This window comes from Microcaecilia unicolor, chromosome 2 (assembly GCF_901765095.1).
Source record: "Microcaecilia unicolor chromosome 2, aMicUni1.1, whole genome shotgun sequence".
NCBI lineage: Eukaryota > Metazoa > Chordata > Amphibia > Gymnophiona > Siphonopidae > Microcaecilia > Microcaecilia unicolor.
Window position 1 is genome coordinate 325,462,189 of NC_044032.1, and position 20,230 is coordinate 325,482,418.

The window sequence follows — 20,230 nt, forward strand, 5'->3', positions numbered from 1 at the left end:
TAATTGGAAAGATTACTTAAACCTTACATTCAGTGGCGTAGCCAGAAGTCAATTTTTGGGTGGGCCAACAGGGTGGATGGGTGGGCACTAGACAGTGGTGTGCTGGTAAATGTTTAACAACAGGCTCTCTCCCCGGTCCACCTCTGCGCCCGTCCACCTCCCCCCCCCCCCCGTCCACCTCCCCTCAAAATTGCAGAGCTGGCTATAGCCGGGGAGAGAGCCTGGGTGGGGGGGGGGGGGGGGGGGCAATGCATCACTGTCTCCAGGAAAAAAAAAATTAAATGATCCCAGGTTCCAATTTAATTCATGTTTAATGTGGGATAAAATGCCATAAATTAGTAAATAAATATAAACTTTTAATGTTGAGCACCTGATTCTCAAAGTGGACATATTCCAAACACTATAATGAAAATAAAATGATTTTTTTCTACCTTTGTTGTCTGGTGACTGTTTTTCTGATCATGCTGGCCCAGTATCTGATTCTGCTGCTATCTGTCCTCTTAACTCCGTTTCCAGGGCTTCCTTTCCGTTTATTTCTTTACTTTCCTCCTTTCTTCTTCATTTCTTGCTCTATATCCATAAGTAAAAGCTGGGTCCTCTGCAGACTTGACTGTCTAGTGGATCCAGCTTCTGCCTATTTTCTTCATCCATGTGCAGTTTTTCTCCTCTCTTCCTTTTCCCTCATCTCATCTCCTTCCTCATTCTTCCATCCCCTCCATCCATGTCCAGCATTTCTTCTCTCTCCCTTCCCTCTCTTCCATCCATGTCCAGCAACCCTCCTCTCCCCTTCCCTCCATCCAGCAACCCTCCTCTTCCCTTCTTCCACCATGTCCAGCAACCCTCCTCGCCCCTTCATCCAGCAACCCTCCTCTCCCCTGCCCTGCCCTCTCCTCTCCTTCCACCATGTCCAGCAACCCTCCTCTCCCCTTCCCTCCATCCAGCAACCCTCCTCTCCCCTTCTTCCACCATGTCCAGCAACCCTCCTCTCCCCTTCCCTCCATCCAGCAACCCTCCTCTCCCCTTCTTCCACCATGTCCAGCAACCCTCCTCTCCCCTTCCCTCCATCCAGCAATCCTCCTCTCCCCTGCCCTCTCCTCTCCCCTTCTTCCACCATGTCCAGCAACCCTCCTCTTCCCTCCATCCAGCAACCCTCCTCTCCCCTTCTTCCACCATGTCCAGCAACCCTCCTCTTCCCTCCATCCAAAGCATATTACATATTACAATTAGGTATCATTGAGTCTGTTAGGCATTGGCTATATTAACAAACAGCTTATAAGTTGATGTTTTTGTCATTCACTCATTTAATAAAATTCTGGAAGACAATTGAGAAAATGGACATCAGTACTGAAAGGGTAAATTAAGCCAATTTGCACAACATTACATCATAGTTTTAAAATAGATTGTGATTAGCTTATCCATTTGTGAGAACCAAATGGATAAGCTAATCACAATCTATTTTAAAACTATGATGTAATGTTGTGCAAATTGTCTCATTGGCAACACATTTTGGTGAGAACAAATGGTAATGAAACAATTTCTGCTTGTATTGGCAACTCTTTTGGTTGTTAGCCTCTAGAGTCTTAAATACACTAAAAACCTAGTCATATTACACTGCCAATGGACCCTATTTGGCTTCCAGAATTTTATTAAATGAGTGAATGACAAAAACATCAACTTATAAGCTGTTTGTTAATATAGCCAATGCCTAACAGACTCAATGATACCTAATTGTAATATGTAATATGCTTGTTGGTTGGATCATTAAATTAACACCTGTCATTACAGCTGATCTCAAATTAGTGTCTTTAAATCTCATCTAATAATATTAATTGTTGATTATATAAATCATACTACATGTTGTCTCAGTTGTTTAACTAATATATTCCTGCCAAAACATTGTAAGAAAGTTTGAACCACACTTTGTTTCAATTAGATCACATTTGGTTTTTACCCTTATTACTGACTGTGATATATTTACTTAACAAATTAACTAGCTTATGCCTTATTACTGATGTTGGAATTGGTAACAAATTGCTGCTGGAGGGCATCAGTACTTTATGCAGCTTTACCCTCCATTCAATGTTATTATTCAAACCTGAGGGTTCCAAAGTGTTCAATCTGTGTATCCATCTCTGTTCCAATTTCAACAAAAGTTTTGCACGATCACCTCCTCTGATATTAGGTTTAATTAAATCAATGATGAAACATTTGAGTTGTCCAAATCCATGATTAAATTTCAAGCAATGATCAACTAATGGAGCCTCCAATTTTAATCTTTTGATATTACTATGATGTTCATTTAATCTAAGCTTGAAATTTCTTGTGGTTTTCCCTACATATAAACGATTACAGGGACAGAAAATTCCATATACTGCATATGCAGTATTGCAATTGCTAAAATGTCTTACATTATATATTTTGTTAATAAAAGGATTTTTGAAAGATTTACATTGTAAAGTGACATCACAGTTTTTGCATTGTCCTCACTTGAAGTGCCCTAAGATCTTATTCTTGACAGTAGTCTTCTTTGTGGGGAGATATGATGGACTAAGAATCTCTTTTATATTTCTTCTTCTTGAGTATGACGTTCTGAGGGAAGTATTTTTGAATTTCTCATGCGATTGCATGATGTGCCATTGTTCTTTAATGATCCTCGAAATTCTTGGATTTGCATTATTGTATCTGCTAATAAATGTAAGAATATTGTCAGTGTCTGTGGTGTTCATCGATTTTTTTTTAAAAGCCATTGTCTGTCATTGAATTTTGCATGTTTGTATGCTTTTTTTAGGAGATGTTTTTTGTAACCACGTTTTTTCAGATCTTTAATTGTTAACTAACCAAAAGAGTTGCCAAATACAAGCAGAGATTGTTTCATTCATTACCATTTGTTCTCACCACAACGTGTTGCCAATGAGACAATTGAGAAAATGGACATCAGTACTGAAAGGGTAAATTAAGCCAATTTACACAACATTACATCATAGTTTTAAAACAGATTGTTATTGGCTTATCCATTTGGTTCTCACAAGTTAAATACTGTGTTGAAGTATGGGTTCTCTGTTCAAAGCAGCACTAAGCCATGATCAGATCAAGAGAGGGCAAGTCCAAAGAGTATTCTTTATTTGTAATGTTCACATGAGCTTTAATATTCAAATCTCATAGTCATTATTTTCACAATGTTAGGTTTAAGTAATATTTCCAATTATTAAATTTAAAAGCTGTTTGAAAATAAAAGTTCTTTGTTTGAAACAGCAACCAGTCATGGTTAAAATGAGACAAAATGCAAGTTTAAAATATAATTCTTAAACTTGGCAATTTTAATAGCAGTTTTTGTATATTAACTTTCCAGTTGTTTTCCCTCATAATGAAATATATGATAAATATTTTTCAGAAAAAAATGTTCTCAATGCTTTCTCTGTTGAAGCACAGCCCTTGAAAAAGCCTACAAGCAAAATGGATGGGGCCACCATCTGAAGTTAGCATTGATATTGTCAATATATTAAAAAAAACTTTTTTGTAAAAAAAGAGCAAAATTGTTAAAATCTTTTTAGAAATAAAAGTTAAAATAATTCTTTCCAAGCAAGGCTTTTATGACCAGTGAGGAACACCACGTCCCCAGTTAAAGCCGCCGAAAACTGAAAGTAAGCGGTCGGGCGTTTTGAGGTCTTTTCCTTGCTTTTTAGAAATATTTTGTTAAAATCAAACATCATATTTCCATATAAATTTTATTGGATTCCTCTTTATATGTTTGGTATATATACTATAGCATATATGCTTACTTTTTCTGTCAGCAGAACAAACAAAAAAGTACAGGCATTTGTGTTATGCAATTTATTTGTGTTTTTCAGGAATAAGAAATCCTAATGTTTTACAAATATGCTTTGATATTTCCATGCATATCTCTCACCTACCCACCCCCATCCTGTTAGACTGTCACTGAAATGCTTTGATGTTTCACTTATATATACTGTCATCTACCAACATTTGCTTATTTCTGATCTGATGAAGAAGGGCAACCTTCAAAAGCTAATCAAGAAATGTATTAAGTTATCCTATATAATAAAGCTCACCATCAACGTTCTGAGGACACTGACATCAGTGTCACTTCCTGCGGGCACTTCCTTCGGGTTCGAAGTGTTCGTGGTGGTGAAGCTACCGAAAGCACTGTGTCTGGGCCCCGCTCTCGTGTCAAATGTGATGACGTCGAGGGTGGAGCAATGGCGTCAAAGATCGAGGGTGGAGCAATGGCGTCAGTGGATGAAGGTGGCGTGCGTTGACGAGGTGCGGAGCAATGGCGGTGAGTGGCTTCACAACACTGAAGGTGTGGGTAGGGAGGGGGGGGGGGGGTTCGGAAGGAAAACCTTGCTAGCGCCCGTTTCATTTGCTCTAGAAACGGGCATGTTTTACTAGTGTCCAATAAAAAAGGTATCATCTTATTTTATTTTCCATGTTTTATTTTGTTTTATTTCTATTGATTACCTTTAAAAGTGGACTAACACGGCTACCACACCTCTTTACAAATAAGGAAATTTTATACTATGATTTGTTGAGTTCTGAATTTATTTCATACTTGTATTGACATAGTACCAGGTAGAAGTCTATATTCTTTAACTTCTTGTTCATGCATTCCTTCAAATCTCAATAATAAGCAATATATTTTTATGCAATGAAAGTAGAATTTATTTTAATTAGTTTTCTCTCGTGTAAAGTGATGTGGTTGCAGTGTTTGTCCACTTTTAAAGGTAATAAATAGAAATAAAACAAAGGAAGGGTTACCTTGGAAAGCTAATCAAAAAATGTATTGTTAGTCCAATAAAAAAGGTATCATCTTATTTTCTTTTCTCTGTTTTGTTTTATTTTTATTTATTACCTTTCTTGTAAAAGTATTTTATAATTTTTTTAGAAGCAGTGATAACACTTGCAAGTAGTTTATTTTTAAAATTTTGGAACAATGGTAAACAGCAACAGATAATTTTGAAAACAGTTGACAAGCTTTCCCCCACTCCCCGTTTACTAAGCCACACTAGCAGCTGCTGTGCACTAATGCTGACACAGCTGTCACGTTTACAAAGCTGGACACTGGGTTTGTGAGCCCTTAGGCCACTGCCAAGGAGCGGCAGTGGCAGGCAAAACCACCCCACGCTAGAGACAGGGCAGATCTCTTACAAACAGTTAGGCTACACCTGCACCTTGCCACTTTCCACAAAGAGTTGAGCTCAAGGCTTCAGGTGGCCGGCAGGACTTACTGGACAGGGCAGGACTGGCTAACAGCTAGGCAGCACAGGGATAGCAAGGCAGGGAAAGGATAGGCTAAAGGACAGGACTGAAAGCTGCGAGCAGCCACTGAAACAGGGAACAAACACAGCTAGATAAGAGACTGAATTGAAAGCTGCAAGCAGCCACTGAAGCAGGGAACAAACACAGATAAACCCAGAACTAGGCAAAGACATACAAACAAGATACAAGACTGGGAAACAAGCAATACAGTAAACAAGCAATACCCTAAACTAAACATAGACTAACTAGAACAGGCAAGACTTCAGGCAAGAACTAGAGCAAGGAAACAAACTCAGGCTGGAGTGCAAAAGCACCAACATACTAGGGCCTTAGACGCAATGCAAAGGCAAAGCAGCAAGGTTTCAGAATGGCTAATAAGCCCGGCAGCATCTGGAGCTCAGCTGCAACCATCACCAGGAAACTATGGGTGCTGTGTAGGTTCAATCCAAGCAAGCAAGTCTGGCAGCCCGGAAGATGCGGACCGGACTTGGCTGAAATCTGGAACGGGTGACGGTCCACAGCAGCCACCGGTTCTGGCCACCAGAGGGTGAGGTGAGCACAGACGTAACAGTATCTCCCCCTCAAGGCCCCCCCGACTTCCACGGGAAATTCAAGTCTCCACGGGTAACAATGGTGAAATCTATTGAGGAGTCGCAAAACATGACCAGGGGTAGCTTGGCTGGAGCTTGAACAAGGCTCAAGACTGGAACCTGGACTGGCATCAGGACTGGACTTCGCCTCTTGGCTGGAGCTGGAACTCGGCTCGGACTCTGCATCTCGGCTGGAGCGGGAACTCAGCATGGACTCAGCAGCTTGGCTGGCACTGGAACTCCTCATGGACTCGGCAACTAGGCTGGAACGGGAACTCAGCGTGGATTCCGCAGCTTGGCTGGAACTGGAACTCAGCGTGGACTCAGCAGCTTGGCTGCAACCGTAGCTCAGCGTGGATTCCGCAGCTTGGCTGGAACCGTAGCTCGGCGTGGATTCAGCAGCTTGGCGGGAACCGTAGCTCAGCGTGGACTCAGCAGCTTGGCGGGAACCGTAGCTCGGCGTGGACTCAGCAGCTTGGCTGGAACTGGAACTCAGCGTGGACTCAGCAGCTTGGCTGGAACCGTAGCTCGGCATGGACTCAGCAGCTTGGCTGGAATGGGAACTCAGCGTGGACTCCGCAACTTGGCTGGAACTGTGAACAAGAGCTGAACCGGGACCTGGACTGGAATCAGGAACTGAACCGAGACTGGCCTTCAGAAGGCTCCACTGAAACTGCATATAAGCCTTGTACTCGGGACTTCCACAGCGCCTTCTTTCGGCATCAGCTTCTGGAGTATCCCGCAGGGCTGGATCCGAGAGAAGTTTGTAGCGGTAGTATGCCAACATGATAGAAGAATCAATCGCAGAAACTGGGTTTGCAGAAAACCCAAACCCCCAGGCCCGCTTTCTCTCAGCTGCAGCTTCAGGAGTATTCCTCAAGGCTGGATCAAGAAAGTTTATCACGGTAATCTCGGAGCATCATCAGTTCATCTAGAGCAGAAACTGGGTCCAGACCGAAATCCAACCTGGGACTAGAGACTGGACCTGGGCTTAGACCCGGATTACCAACAAAGGAAAAAGTCTTAGGCTGGAAATCCAGCTGGAAGGGTGATCTTGCCGAGCTCATGGCCTTTGCATTCTATCACATTTACAAAGCTGGACACTGGGTTTGTGAGCCCTTGGGCCACTGCCGAGGAGCGGCAGTGGCAGGCAAAACCACCCCACGCTAGAGACAGGGCAGATCTCTGACAAACAGTTAGGCTACACCTGCACCTTGCCACTTTCCACCAAGAGTTGAGCTCAAGGCTTCAGGTGGCTGGCAGGACTTACTGGACAGGGCAGGACTGGCTAACAGCTAGGCAGCACAGGGACAGCAAGGCAGGGAAAGGATAGGCTAAAGGACAGGACTGAAAGCTGCGAGCAGCCACTGAAACAGGGAACAAACACAGATAAACCCAGAACTAGGCAAAGACATACAAACAAGACAAGACTGGGAACAAGCAATACCCTAAACTAAACATAGACTAACTAGAACAGGCAAGACTTCAGGCAAGAACTAGAGCAAGGAAATTAACTCAGGCTGGAGTGCAAAAGCACCAACATACCAGGGCCTTAGACGCAATGCAAAGGCAAAGCAGCAAGGTTTCAGAATGGCTAATAAGCCCAGCAGCACCTGGAGCTCAGCTGCAACCATCACCAGGAAACTACGGGTGCTGTGTAGGTTCAATCCAAGCAAGCAAGTCTGGCAGCCAGGAAGATGTGGACCGGACTTGGCTGAAATCTGGAACGGGTGACGGTCCACAGCAGCCACCGGTTCTGGCCACCAGAGGGTGAGGTGAGCACAGACGTAACAACAGCCCATTGCTGCGTGGCTTAGTAAACATGGGGGGGTTTGTATATTACTGAGTTATGAATGGTCTAACTTATATGCAAACTGAAGTCATGTTTAACAAACTGATAACAATGACTGACTATAGAGAAGGTATTTGGTTTAGTAAAAAATTTACAGATGAGTTGATGTGACCTTCAGTATCCTTTCTATAATTTGTAGTTATCATAGTTAATATTTGTTATTTACTATACTAATCTCTCACCTTGGATGCTGATACGCAAAATATACCAACAATAACTTCAGCATCTGCTGCTTTAAAATGACAACCAAAATTGTTAGCAATATTGTTAGTAAACAGGAAAAAAGGCCTCAAAGAGCTCACAGATCTTAATTATATTCAACCTGTACGAGCTTAACCGGATCAATAGATCCTATCTTCATCATTGGCCAAAAACCTTTAATGATATAATGCTTTCCTGTTATTAAGACTAACTGGAACAATTCTTTGTCAAATAGTTCACAATTTGAAATCCTCATGCAGTATTGTTATATTAGGCACAAACACTTATCTTTCAGGGTTGTGCCAAGACACCGCATTGCTCACTGTAATCTTTCTCTAAAATCCAGTGCCGAGCAGACGATGGCCAGCGTTTCGCAAGGCTGCTTCAGGGTCTCGGTATCACAATGAAGGAGAGAAACAGCTCCGCTACTCAACGCGCTGGTCTTCTCTTCCATCTTTAGTCTTTAAGAATTTTATTTAAGAAATGGCCATATCCTTTGAATTATTATATATCCTTTCCTCATTCTAAGTTAAATACATTGTGGAACATTCAGATCAATGCACATATGATTTCTTACTTAGTTTTGATAATAGAAAGTATGAGAATTTGCTATTTGATGTTTCAAGTATGGTACACTATGAAAATGCCTTAGTATATTTACCCCCCTGTTTATTGAGCCGCATGGCAATGCTGACACAGCCCATTCAAAGTGAATGGGCTGTGTCTGCATTAGCACACCGCAGCCACTAGCGTGGCTTTGTAAACGGGGGGGGGGGGGGGATTAGTTATTACCTTACCTAAATTGAACATAATACAGTTTATCTCTTATTTTGGGATATGTCTTAACATTAATCTCTGTTGTTTACACTGCTGCTTCAGGAGAAGCTGGAACTTAGGGGTATGTTTACTAAGGTGAGTTACTGTTTCTAACGCACCTTTAAATTTAAGGCACATTAAACGCTAACACACCTATACATTTCTAGGGGCACATTAGCGTTTAATGTGCATAAACCATTTACACGTGTTAAAAATGCTAATGGGTCCATAGCGCGCCTGTCACGTTTCCCAAAGCAGGAACTAGGATCGTGAGCCCTTGGGCCACTGCCGAGGAGCGGCAGTGGCAGGCAAAACCACCCCACAAAGGGATAAGACAGAACTCTGACAGGGACGGCTAGACTTCACCTGCACCTGGCCACCCTTCCCCCTTGAGTTGAGCCCCTGGGTGCAGGTGGCCGGCAGGACTTTCCGGACAGGGCTGGAACTGGATACCAGCAGGATACACATAGGGACTAGAATACACCGGGAGGCTAGGCAAAATACTAGACTAGGACTCTCAGACAGACAAGAGACAGAACTGAAAGCTGCCAGGCAGCCACTGAACAAGAAACACAGGCAACCAAGAACTAGACAAAGACATACAAACAAGAAACAAGACTAGGAAACAAGCAATATAGTACAAGAAGCTACACAAAGACTAAACTAGAATCAGGCAAGAATTACAGACTATAAACTGGACTAGGCAGAAGTGCACAAGGACCCCAACATACCAGGGCCTTAGGCGATGCAAAGGCAAATCAGAGAGGTTCCAAATGGCTAATAAGCCCAGCAGCAGCTGAGACTCACTGCAGCAATCACCAGGCAGCTACAAGAAAGACAAGTCTGGCAGCCTGGAAGATCCGGACCGGACTGGGCTGAAGCCTGGAATGGGTAGGAACAGCAAGACAGTCTATAGCAGCCACCGGTTCTGGCCACCAGAGGGTGAGGGGAGCACCAACCAAGAAGCAGGCAGAAAGCATACTGAAGCATAGAGAGGCTCAGCATACACAGGTGCCGCACAGAGGAGCAATCAAAGCCATGCTGGAAGCAGCCAGCACACAGAGACAGAGACAGAGCTAACTTAGAAAGACCAGACAGAAGCCAGCTTAGAAGCTGACCACCAGAAATAAGGTAAGCCTGAGAGGGGTCACGACCACAGACGTGACAGCACCTTAGTAAACATAGGTGTTTGTTACAAAACATCTGCAAGGTTCAAATGCATTGGAGTTTCTAAAGAATATCTATACAAGCTAACTGACCTTATGGTGTGGAAAGAAATTCGATATAAGGACTGTTTTGAACATTGAGGAAGTCCTGAAGTGATTTACTACAACTTAATACATATAAGGACATAAGTATTGCCGTACTGGGAAAGACCAAAAAGGTCCATCAAGCCCAGCATCCTGTTTCCAACAGTGGCCAATTCAGGTCACAAATACCTGGCAAGATCCCAAAAAAGTACAAAACATTTTATACTGCTTATCCCAGAAATAGTGGATTTTCCCCAAGTCCATTTAATAATGGTCTATGGACTTTTATTTATTTATTTATCTATTGTTTGCATTTGTATCCCACATTTTCCCACCTCTTTGCGGGCTCAGTGTGGCTTACAATAAGATAAGAATAATGAAAATACATTTGTTGCAACTTGGTTATGGGTTATATTGTACAAGTTATGTGAGATAATCGAATTATCATTAGGAAAATCACAATGGGACATCAACACTGAGACATTGGGAGGAGACAATGGGAAGCTTAAGGGCAGTGTTAAGACACAAAGGTATATGGTGTACATATTTCTGTGAGTAAATGTATGAGTAATGTGGAATTATGGGGGATGGGAGATCATAGATGGATGTATGATGCATTGATGAACAGTGAGTGTGGACTCTATGTGTTTTGGTTCTTTCCGTAAATTGATTCAAATAGATGGGTCTTCAGTAATCTGCGGAAGGATGCTTGTTCGTGGATCGCTCTTAGGTTGCGCGGCAGTGTGTTCCAAAGCTGCGTGCTCATGTGAGAAAAGGTTGACGCGTGTAGCGTCTTGTATTTCACGCTCTTGCAAGTAGGGAAATGGAGGTTGAGGTATGTTCGGGAAGATTTTCTAGCATTTCTGGGTGGTAAGTCAATCAACTCGGACATGTAGGCTGGGGCTTCGCCGTGAATGATCTTGTGGACTAGTGTGCATACCTTAAAAGTAATGCGTTCCTTAAGTGGAAGCCAGTGTAGTTTTTCTCGTAGTGGTGTTGCCCTTTCATACTTTGGTTTTCCGAAGATGAGTCTGGCTGCTGTATTCTGGGCTGTTTGAAGTTTCCTCAGTGTTTGCTCTTTGCAGCCTGCGTATAATCCTTTAGGAAGCTTTCCAAACCTTTTTTAAACTCCGCTAAGCTAACCGCCTTTACCACATTCTCTGGCAACGAATTCCAGAGTTTAATTACATGTTGAGTGAAGAAACATTTTCTCCGATTTAGTTTTAAATTTACTACATTGTAGCTTCATTGCATGCCCCCTAGTCCTAGTATTTTTGGAAAGCATAAACAGACGCTTCACATCTACCCGTTCAACTCTACTCATTATTTTATAGACCTCTATCATATCTCCCCTCAGCTGCCTTTTCTCCAAGCTGAAGAGACCTAGCCGCTTTAGCCTTTCCTCATAGGGAAGTCGTCCCATCCCCTTTACCATTTTCCTCGCCCTTCTCTGCACCTTTTCTAATTCCACTATATCTTTTTTGAGATGTGGCATCCGGAATTGAACACAATATTCGAGGTGCGGTCTCCTACCACGCTGAACCAGTGAGTGTGTAGGGAGGGTGGAAGTCACTTTCCAGCAGCCAATCTGTGTCACTCTGTGATGCAAAGGCAGACTGCACAGAATCCTGTGTGGAAAAGGCACTAGCACAGAATTCCGCCAGGAGTAATACATTTAACAAACATGTCGTACAACAGTAGAACTAATGCTAGGATTCAAACAGCAAGAACTCTACCTTCTACTGCTGGGGGAACTCTGCATGAAATGAAAATTTCTGTGTAAAAATGTGAGAAATTCTGTGTACATTTAAAAATTCTACATTATTGTAACTTTTTGTGTAGACTTTTTTCCAGTCATAAGGCCTGATCACTCCTCCAGCTTTTTTCTTCCTCAGTAATAATCACTCTCCAGGTTCTACCCTATACAGCTCTTTCTCACCCCAACTTAGTTTGAACCCCTTTTTCTTCCCCCAGCCTTCTCTATTCCCCTAGTTCTTTCTTTCCTCTTAGCCCCCAAACCCTACCTCTCTATATATTCTCTCTCTCCTTGCTCCATACCTTACTGTGTCCTTCTCCTGGATCATTCATTTGGCATAATAAGAAGCAAGCAGCTGCATATCAGACCATTTCCTCCTCCTCTGTCAGCCTGAGCCCACTGCTTATTTGAACCATACAGAGTGCAGTTCAAGTAAACAGTTGAGTTCAGGCCAGCAGAAGAGGAGGAACTGGTCTGATGTGCAACCACTTCTTTCTTCCTTTTGCCACATGATTCAGGAGGGCAGGCTAAGTGTGCGTAACCCCCCTCCCCACACACACACACACACACAATTAGTGGGTGTGTGCTGAAAGGGGGGGGGGGGGGATCAGAAACCTGACAAATGTTCTGCTTCTGTTCTATGTGCAGAATTCTGTATTGTACTGTGGCACAGAATTCCCCCAGGAGTAACCTATGAATATGCAGCACTACAATTATAACACTGGGCCCTAAAACACCAACACACCTACTACAGGTAAAATAGAATAAGTGTGACTGGTTCAAATATCTACTGAGAAAATAGAATAGGTGTGACTGTTTCAGATCTCTACTGAGAAACTACAACAAGGGATCACAAATTAGGAATAAGACCACAAAAATTGAACTGGGAACCCCAAGAAATTAAACTAGGCATATTGTACAACACTAGAGAAAACAGAAAAATGCGTCTCCTTTTGTACTGAACACGATACATAGAAATCTGCAATGCACATTTCCCATCTCTAACATATTTCAGTTAATAAATTAAAAATAAAATACTTTTTTCTACCTTTATTGTCTGGATGTTTTATTTTTCCATCATTAGACATCATGAACTCTTGGGCAAATGCATTTCAACTAAAACTCAACAAAGAAAAAACACACTGTCTTATCCTCTCATCCCAACACACGGCGGACAACCCCACAATTTATCAAAACCCCAGATTACACCCTCCCTATCTCAGACAGCCTGAAAATGCTTGGCGCTACATTGGACCGCAACCTAACACTAGAGAGCCAAGTGACATCCACAACAAAGAAAATGTTCCACTCAGTGTGGAAACTCAAACACGTGAAACAATTCTTCCCGAGGGAAACATTTTGCAACCTGATACAATCAATGGTACTAAGCCATTTAGACTACTGCAATGGAATTTATGCAGGATGCAAAGAACAAACATTAAAGAAACTTCAGACCGCTCAAAACATGGCAGCTAGACTTATCTTTGGAAAAACACGATTTGAAAGTGCAAAACCCCTCCGCGAAAAACTACACTGGCTCCCAATCAAAGAACGCATTGCTTTCAAAATCTGCACTCTGGTTCACAAAATTATCTATGGTGAAGTCTCAGGATACATGACACACAACAAAACTAAAGTACGTAATGGACATAACACAACTCTTCCATTGTACGATTCCCTAATGTGGTTGTGTCACATGAACTTTATCTTACCACAATATCACTTTGTATTTGTTTACACCGGAGTCTGCAAACACCTCTCCAGTACTATGTAAGCCACATTGAGCCTACAAATAGGTGGGAAAATGTGGGATATAGATGTAACAAATAAATAAATTAGTTCCATTGGGTCATAGTACAGAAAAGACACCAAGGCCAGCGGCAGAGCAGCCTATGTGAATTGCCACGGCTGCCAGTGACCTTTATTTATTACATTTGTATCCCGCACAATTCCCACTCATCGCAAGCTCTATGTGGCTTACATAGTAACAAATCTCAAAATCATGAAGCTAACAAAATCACAAAATTATGAATAAATAAATAAGGACTAATGAACTTTGCTTAATAGGGACACATGATTTTTATTATTAATTAATTGGACTTTGATCATATCCCATTTATCGTTATTGAGTATTTCTAAGGAAACAGTGAAGGTAGCATTTCTGCCACATAATTACATATATTCAGATCCAAGCATATCACTAGATGTAACTGTTCCCCCTCTCCCTTATTTACACTTTCCTTGGTATTGTGTTCATATATAAAAGTATGATATTTACATAGATGTAGTGTTTTAAATTTCAAAGATAGCATTTTAGTCAAATATTTAGATCATACAAGACATATGGTAGTATTTTTGACTATTTTACATCCTACGTTATATGCTTATCAGCACTCTTATCTTGTATTATATTGTTTATATCCTCAATGCTTCCACATATTGGATATAAAAGAGGGGGGGGGGGGGTAGGATGTTAGGTTAAATTAATCTTTGCTTTCTAGCTGTCCAAACCAGGCCTGAACTAAGTTTTTAGGAGAATTAAGCTGTCAGCATTATTGATTCAGGCTGGTGTACCAAAGAGCATTACAACGTGGAGCTGGACTGTTTACTTTAGGTGAGATCATGGGACAGAAGAACTGTGATGATCAGTAGGGTCATGATGATCTTGGATAATTATGCCCATCCATGAAAGTGGACAGAGAGTAGGTCTGTAGAAACTACCCTTTGATGGGCCTATCAGAGAGTGGGTTGTGTATGCTTAAGCTGACTAGGCCTTTGCATCACAGGATCAATTCCCATGACATAATCCTCTTTAAGCTGGCCCAATCATGAATTGCCAAGCTCCATTACTTCTATTTTAGCCTGTCAACAGCCAATGACAGGACATATTATTAATGGCTATAGAAACAAATTCTATTAATGTGGGATATCTTGGATATGAATTAGAGAGAGAGAGAGAGAGTGAATAAGTTGGAGAAAAATGGCAGACTCCAGCCCAGCAGAGGGACTGGAAATATGTGCCAAGAGGGGAGAACAATGATCTCTCCCTAGGAAAAGGTGAGACATTCCTATTCAGATTGAGCTAACATTAGAAATGCTGCTACAGTGAAATTTTGTTTTAAAATCATACTCTTTTTGGAATAGTACTGGCCTGACAACAACTAACAAATAAGTCCATTCACCATACTAGGAGTAAGCTAAATATACGGTATTGACTCTGTGTAGAAACATTAGACGTCTTATTGAAACATAGAAATTGTAAGTGTCTACATATATCTAATTACATTTGGTAATTAATCTGTGTACCTATTAATTTCAGCTAAATAAAAACCATAAATTCCCAAAGTTGTATTCACTGAGCACCTCTCACTTATATAAAGCATAACATTCTTAATGCCTAATAAGGTATAAACGGATCTTCTAACAGTAGAATTAGAAAAGGTACAGAGAAGGGAAACAAAAATGATAAAGGGGATGGGATGACTTCTCTATGAGGAAAGGCTAAAGTGGCTAGGGCTTTTCAGCTTAGAAAAGTGACTAACAGGCTCATTTTCAAAAGAGAAAAACATCCAAAAAGTGACATGTCTGCATTTGGACGTTTTTCTCACAAAAACATCTAAATCAGGAATTTCGAAACCTCTTTATAGACGTTTTTCTCTGAAGTCCATCCAAATCTCAAGGGGGTGTTTCAGAGGCATGTTCAGGGTGGGACTTGGGCGTTCCTAAGACTTAGAAGTTTTTCAGCCATACTGAAACAAAACAAAAACGTCCAGGACTAAAACTTAAGACGTTTTGAGCTAGACCTGTTTTTATAAAAAATAGTTGCAGTGGGAAATGAACCCACTACCCCAGGATCAAATTCCACTGCACTAACCACTAGGCTACTCCTCCATTCCACACAAAAAGGTGCCCTTACTCTCCGAGTGGTCACTAACCCCCTCCTACCTCAACAAAAATGTGATTAAAAATATTACTTGCCAGCTTCTATTGTTATACTCAGGTCCATTAGAATAGCATGCAGGTCCCTGGAGTAAGTAGTGGTGCAGTGCACTGCAGACAAGTGGACCTAGGCTTCTACCTCCCCCTACTTATTACACTTGTGGAGGAAACTGTGAGCCCTCCAAAACCCACCAGAAACCCACTGTACCCACATATTGTTGCTCCCTTCACCTATGGCAGTGGTGTACAGTTGGAGGTAGTGGGTTTTGGGGGGCACAGCAGACAAGGTAAGGGAGCAATGGTGAGATGTGTACCTGGGAGCATTTTATAAAGTCCACTGCAGTGCCCCCAACGATGCCCTATTGCTTTCCTGGGATGTCACTTTTCCACTATTCTATTCTACCTTTCTATGTTTTTTTTTAATAACATCTGAGCCTTGTGTCTATTGTTGATCAGTAGATCTGGGCTTTGAATTCATATCTATAGATAAAAGGAGGTCTCATTACATACAAATACCAGATTGCTATTTTTCCATATTTCATAGCAAGAGTGTACATTCACTAATTAATTATCTGTCCCAATGCAAGAGAAGCTTTTACCTCCTCAGTACATGTAAAATGTTTCATCCCTGTGTGGATTCTTTGATGCCTTGTGAGGCTTTCTTTCCAACCAAAGCTTTTACCACACGCAGGACATGTAAATGGTTTCACTCCTGTGTGTATTCTCTGGTGCATTGTGAGGTTTACCTTCTGACCAAAGCTTTTACCAGACTCTGTACATGCAAATGGTTTCTCTCCCGTGTGGACTTTCTGATGCACTTTGAGATTTACATTACAACCAAAGCTTTTACCACACTTAGAACATGTGAATGGTTTCACTCTATTGTGGCTTTTCTTGAGTATTTTGTATGTTTTGCATTTGGACATTTTTTGTTTGAAAATGGACCAAAAAATAAAACGTCCAAATCACAAAAAAAATTTTCCAAACAGCATTTTCAAAAGGAAAAGACTTTTTTTTTTTGTAGAGTATGACCTCTTCTGTTCAGATTTTGGACGTTTTACAAAAAACATCCAAATTCAGACTTAGAAGTCATATCCAAAAATGCCCCTCGTGCACTTGACTTGCCCATGGACACAAAGAGCTGCAGTGGGAATCAAACCCTTGTTGCTAGAATCAAAGCCCACTGCACTAACCATTAAGCCACTCTTCCTCTATTTTGGACGTTTTGTATTTGGACGTTTTTTTGTTTGAAAATGGACCAATAAATAAAACGTCCAAATCACAAAATGTTTTTCTAAACAGTATTTTCAAAAGGGAAAGAGACGTTTTGGTTTAGTTGAAAAGGACCTTCTTTCCTGTTCTGAATTTGGACGTTGGGGGGGTATTATGACTGAGGTCTATAAAATCCTGAGTGGTGTAGAAGGGGTAGAAATGAATCCATTTTTCCCCAGTGGCGTTCCTAGGGGGGGTCGGTGGGTGCGGTCTGCCCCGGGTGAACGCCGCTGGGGGGGGGGTGCCGCGCGCGCCTGTCCTTCGTTCGTTCCATGCTCCCTCTGCCCCGGAACAGGTTACTTCCTGGAACGAACGAACGAACGAACGAAGGACAGGTGCGCGCAGGCACCCCCCAAGTGGCGTGCACCCGGGGGGGGTTTCCTTCGAGGGGGGGTGTCCTTTCACCAGGGGGGTGGGGTGCATCCCGGCGATCCGCCCTGGGTGTCAGCCCCCCTAGGAACGCCACTGTTTTTCACTCTGTCAAAAAGTATAAAGACCAGGTGACACTTAATGAAATTACATTTAAACAAATAGAAGGAAATATTTTTTCAATCAAAGAGTGGTTAGGCTCTGGAACTTGCGGCCGGAGGATATGGTAACAGCGGTTAGCGTATCTGAATTTTAAAAAGGTTTGGACAGAGGGGGATAGATAAGATCGCGGTGCTAACGGCTGTGTGAGTCCTGGACTCCGCGGTTCCAGCGAACGTAAAGCTGGCAGAAGTTCTCTTTCCGATTTTAAAAATGAGAAAGGGGGGAAAACGCTGGCCCCTACCTCCATGGTGCCGACGTCGACTCCAATCTCGAGGCAAACGACGTTGGAGAGCTATGGAGTCGGGACCCTGGGCGAAAGGATGCCTACTTCGACGGGTTCGACTCCTTTGGGAACCGAGCGCAGCGCTGAGGGAGTGACGCTGAGTCCTCCCGATTTCACCCCCCCTCCACAACCCGGAAGTGTGTTGGCGCCGGTAGGACCGCAGCAGCTGGGGAATGTAGCCTTGCTGTTTGCAGAAGGAGGATCTATCGGTGCACAGACCCCGGTGAAGGAAACGAGTCGGGGACAGATGCTGGTCGCTGCCCCTAGAACCCAGGATCTACCTTCCGGGGATATTGGAGGTATGGAGAGACCAATGAGGGTGACAATGGAGACATTGTGGGAAGCAATCCAGGGGGTGAATAAGACATTACTGCAGATGAATGTCTCTGTTACTGGCGAAATTAAGGACTTAAAACAGACTTGCCAAACATTGACTAAAGATGTTCAAGAACATAGAGGGCAAACTGAGGTGATTGAAAACGAAGTCAAACAATTAAAGAATTTAACAACTACTTTGATTAAAGATAAAGAAACCCAAGAGAGAAAAATAGAATATTTGGAGAATAATGGGAGGAGAAATAACCTGCTGTTTTTGAACTTTCCCAAGTCACCCTTAATTTCAGCAGTGGATAAGCTTAAGAAGTATTTCAGTGAAATATTGGGGATTCCTATGGAGGGATATCCCCCTATAACGAGAACCCAATATATCTCAGGGATAGTGAAACAACTGAATGAACAACCACAGGCAACTCCAAATTTAAATTTGACTGAGTTTCTTGAAAACTCTCTGGAGATCATAACAGAGAGAACTACATTGATTGTATCATTTGCTCTTGAACTTGATTGAAATAACATTTTGAGACTCTACTTTCGCCATCTAAATGAAATGGTTTTTGGGACAAAATGTTCAAATTTTTCCTGATATGGCAAGAAGTACGCAGAAAAGGAGGAAAGAATTTCTATCTTATAAATCTAGAGTTGTTAAATTGGGTGCTACTTTCTTGCTAAAGTTTCCCTGTAAATGCTTTGTAACTTTTGAAATGAATAACTACATATTTTTCCCCTTTGAAATTGTTAGAATTTATCTCATCTAAAGAAAATGTTAGAATTTATCTCATCTAAAGAAAATGTTAAGTCGCCAACTGTTTTGCCTCTCTAATTACAGTGCTGTAACGCCGGCTGTAGACTTCCGTAGCCCCTCCCGTTCTAATTTTTGATTTATTATACAGATTTAAATTTCCTAGTATCTTGATCTACTTATTGGGGACAAATGTAAATCCTTTTTTCCTTCATAATTTAACTTGGTTAGGTTATAGTATTTTTAATTGCCTTTATTTGATTGCTGATATTTCATGTTTATATTATTGGATGTAAACAAAAATTCATAAATAAAGAAATTAAAAAAAAAAGTTTGGACAAGTTCCTGGAGGAAACTGCTATTGGAATGGACATGAGGGAAGCCACTGCTTGCTCCGGGATTGGTAGTATGGAATGTTGCTACTAATTGGGTTTCTGCCAGGTACTTGTGACATAGATTGGCCATTGCTGGAAGCAGGATACTGGACTAGATGGACCACTGTATATCGATTGGTCTATTACCTCCAGTAGTCATCTGGTCATTTAGGGCACATTTTTGTGCCTTATTCGTTCTGAAAACAGGTCTAGACCAAAACATCTGGACGTTTTTGTTTTGTTCCATTATGGCTGTAAAGTGCTAGGCATGCTCCAATCCCACCTTCAAAACACCTCCAACTCGCCTCCTTGTGATTTGAATGCACTTTTGACAGACTTCATAGAAAAATGTGTAAAATATGGTTTTGAAAATACCAATTTGGACATTTTTGGGAGAAAAACATCCATATGCTGTTTTATGCCACTTTTTAGATGTTTTCCTCTTTTGAAAATGAGACCCATAGTAACATATGTAAATTTATAAGTCTGCTTTGAAAATGGACCTCTATATCATCTACTGGAGACAAAGTAATTCTATGTGATTTGCAGGTATTTCTCTGTTTCTTTATCTCCATCTGCTGGGTCAATAGACATAACCCATATGTTCTGGACTGGTCTGGTATAGAAACTAGGGAAAATGGCATTGCTACTGTGGAATAAATACGTGCTCTTAAAGTACATTGAACAGACTCCTCTACAACTGTGGAGGGATAAGATGATTCACACAGCTGGAGCAGATGACCATGTAACTGATGAGGGATATGCAATTCCAGAATGGCAAATGCAATGAAGCCCATAGGAACTGAATGGGCTTTGTCGTATTTGAAAGCCTGATCCAGTACACTATAAAAATTTAGCCCTTTAAGGAAGCCAGATTTTAAAAGAATACATTTTCCTTGAAAAAACCTAATTTTAGCCCAGTTAATTCATTAAACATGGGTCCCTAAGTGAACAACTTGTTAAAATGCAGTTTTAAGAAACAGATTAAAAACATTTTTATGTGATCTTCAA

At 41.6% G+C, this 20,230-nt stretch overlaps 1 protein-coding gene across 1 annotated transcript in view; it reads right to left on the bottom strand.

The window, feature by feature from the left end:
- DNAH6 (dynein axonemal heavy chain 6) overlaps positions 1-20,230 on the bottom strand; it is a 2,906,060-nt gene that overhangs the window by 335,078 nt on the left and 2,550,752 nt on the right. The window lies entirely within an intron of this gene.